This window comes from Limulus polyphemus, unplaced genomic scaffold (assembly GCF_000517525.1).
Source record: "Limulus polyphemus unplaced genomic scaffold, Limulus_polyphemus-2.1.2 Scaffold4385, whole genome shotgun sequence".
Lineage (NCBI taxonomy): Eukaryota > Metazoa > Arthropoda > Merostomata > Xiphosura > Limulidae > Limulus > Limulus polyphemus.
This window is the reverse complement of record NW_013669995.1, coordinates 76,752-80,183: the sequence shown is the minus strand read 5'-3', so window position 1 is coordinate 80,183 and position 3,432 is coordinate 76,752. Positions and strand designations below refer to the sequence as shown.

Genomic DNA, 3,432 nt, shown 5'->3' with positions numbered 1-3,432 from the left:
CTCACCAACAAGTGTTTGATGAACCGGAAGCAACTGTGGTCAAGGAGTAAGCCATTATATCACGTGCTTCTCTCCAACAAGTGTTTGATGAACCGGAAGCAACTGTGGTCAAGGAGTAAGCCATTATATCACGTGCTTCTCTCCAACAAGTGTTTGATGAACCGGAAGCAACTGTGGTCAAGGAGTAAGCCATTATTCAAGAGTCTGTAAGTACCTACTGAATTATCAAACATATGTTAAGTTCGGAGCAGCTATTGATTAAAGAGTCTGTATGTACCCACTTAATTATCAAGCATATATTAAGTTCGGATCAGCTATTGACTAAAGAGTCTGTAAGTACCCACTTAATTATCAAACATATATTAAGTTCGGTCAGCTATTGATTAAAGAGTCTGTAAGTACCCACTTAATTATCAAACACATAATAAGTTTTGGAGCAGCTATTATGGAGTCTGTAAGTACCTACTGAATTATCAAACATATGTTAAGTTTTGGAGCAGCTAGTAATGGGGTATTACACTTAATGGGGTACAGCATTTCGTCTCTAACAGTGGGACATTACCACGTGCAAAATTCAAAGAACAAATACATTAGAATTACATAAGCATCCAATCAAAAAATCGCATTTAAGATTACTTTTTTTTTATTGTATTTGCCTTTGAACGATGTACGTGATCGTGTAATAAAGGTACTTTCTCACCCACAGCTGTTTCAAAAACTTTATATATAAAATCATCACATGGAACGTTGATAAAAGAAGAAAATCATATATTTAAACACAGCGAAACCCATACATTTAGTTACAATGTCCCTTTAAATGGTACAATTTGTTCAACCAGCTAACGACTTTATAAAGATTTCTCAACACACGTGCTTCTAGCGCCATGTTGGAACTTTTATGAAATATACACAACGCAAGTTCATAGTTTCTGTATTTTCAACAGGCTGTTATGATCGAGTGTTTTGGTGTTGTTTTTTTTTAGACTCGTAAAAAATAAAAATATTTTCAAACGTTTCTCATGTTGGGATTACTCATTGTTGGTTAGCTTTGGAAGGGGTTTCTAATTTAACCAAACATTGCCCCCCCAACCCCAGCATTTACTTTATAAATGAATAACAAACTCATCTATGTGTAAATATGTTGAAACAGATAAAAACAACAACAATGAAACGAGTGTTAACCATATATATTAAAACCGATATAAAAAACAATGAAACAGGGGTTAACCATAATATGTTGAAACCGATAAAAAACAACAACAATGAAAGAAGTGATAACCATAAATATGTTGAAACAGATAAAAAAAACAATGAAACGAGTGTTAACCATAAATATGTTGAAACCGATAAAAAACAACAATGAAAGAAGTGATAACCAGACAAGAAAAAATATTTAAATGCATCGCACCAGGTCCGCAAAATCTTTAATAGTTGACTTTTATTTTTGTTTAGCAAAAATAGGATAAAAACAAAAATAATCTAAATTTAATGAAAGTGATCAAATATTAATCACAATAAATAAAGCATAAAACTATAAAAATAATATTTTTAATGCCTTACTCACTCGGTGGTAAAATTTTAAACTCGATTACAACATTTTTTTTTTTTTTTGGTAAAGGCGTAAGGAAAAAAAATGACACTCGTGTAATAATGTGAATAAACAATACAGTTGTACTTTTTGGGGTCCTCTATAGGACACTCCCTATGGATAACCTGGTTAAGAATTTACGTAAAGTAAGCGAATCACAGACTGGCTTGTTAAAAATCTTACACATTCTCCCCCACTGGCTAAGTACAATTGGCTCGCATAATGTATTTATATTGAAGTTGCTTAGATACCCCCCCCCCCCCCCAGAGGAACAACATAGAACTCCCGCACCGACAGGAAAACATTTTCGTTTTTTAAGTAGCTGACCAAAACTATGATATAAAAGTTTACGACTAGAGGGCGCCTCAGTAGACGGCATACCTCCCCGTTACGCAGCGTTGATCAAAGTCAGCTCTCAAAAAATACGAAGACGTGTCCGTATGTCCGTCGTTCTGACCGGAACGCGTTTGTTAATAAGGCATGTATGACCCTTTCGGACACTAATGCAAGTCGTACATGGATGTGGCTTACTTAAAATACGTGGATCAAATTAATTACTGGAGTAATAATGGCTTACTCCTTGACCACAGTTGCTTCCGGTTCATCAAACACTTGTTGGAGAGAAGCACGTGATGTTCGGAGCAGCTATTGATTGGAGCAGCTATTGATTAAAGAGTCTGTAAGTATCCACTTAATTATCAAACATATATTACGTTCGGAGCAGCTATTGATTAAAGAGTCTGTAAGTACCCACTTAATTATCAAACATATATTAATACAGACTCTTTAATCAATAACTGATCCGAACTTAATATATGTTTGATAATTAAGTGGGTACTTACAGACTCTTTAATCAATAGCTGATCCGAACTTAATATATGTTTGTTAATTAAGTTAATACTTACAGACTCTTTAATCAGTAGCTGCTCCGAACTTAATATATGTTTGATAATTAAGTGGAAAAAACCTCTTCTTTGTCTAAACAGTCAGCACTGAAAACTTTTAAAACCTCTTGTTGTCTACAGAATAGGCTATTTGTGCTACGTCCATTGTGGGTATCGCAACCTGATGTTTAGTGTTGTTAGGCTTCAAACTATATTAGCCCTCAGACGTACGGCTGAACCACTTCGGGAGGGGGATGGCAGGGAAATACCATAACCTGAGAACGAACCAAGTTAATAAAAAAGTTGGCTTAAATAAAACAACTGATAAAAAAATAATATAAGGAGTCTGTAAGTACCCACTTAATTATCAAACATATATTAAGTTCGGAGCAGCTATTGATTAAAGAGTCTGTAAGTATCCACTTAATTATCAAACATATATTAAGTTCGGATCAGCTATTGATTAAAGTCTGTAAGTACCCATTTAATTATTAAACATATGTTACGTTCGGAGCAGCTATTGATTAAAGAGTCTGTAAGTACCCACTTAATTATCAAACATATATTAAGTTCGGAGCAGCTATTGATTAAAGAGTCTGTAAGTACCCATTTAATTATCAAACATATATTAAGTTCGGAGCAGCTATTGATTAAAGAGTCTGTAAGTAAAAGTTTTCAGTGCTGACTGTTTAGACAAAGAAGAGTTTTTAAAGTTTTCAGTGCTGACTGTTTAGACAAAGAAGAGGTTTTTAAAGTTTTCAGTGCTGACTATTTAGACAAAGAAGAGTTTTTAAAGTTTTCAGTGCTGACTATTTAGACAAAGAAGAGTTTTTTAAAGTTTTCAACGCTGACTATTTAGACAAAGAAGAGTTTTTTAAAGTTTTCAACGCTGACTATTTAGACAAAGAAGAGTTTTTTAAAGTTTTCAACGCTGACTATTTAGACAAAGAAGAGTTTTTT

The 3,432-nt window shown here is 33.9% G+C and overlaps 1 long non-coding RNA gene across 1 annotated transcript in view; it reads right to left on the bottom strand.

The window, feature by feature from the left end:
• Positions 1-2,555: 2,555 nt before the first annotated feature.
• LOC111088766 overlaps positions 2,556-3,432 on the bottom strand; it is a 26,416-nt gene continuing 25,539 nt past the window's right edge. The window contains exon 3 of the long non-coding RNA XR_002613190.1: positions 2,556-2,747. This is a non-coding gene — a long non-coding RNA (uncharacterized LOC111088766). The remainder of the gene's footprint in view (positions 2,748-3,432) is intronic.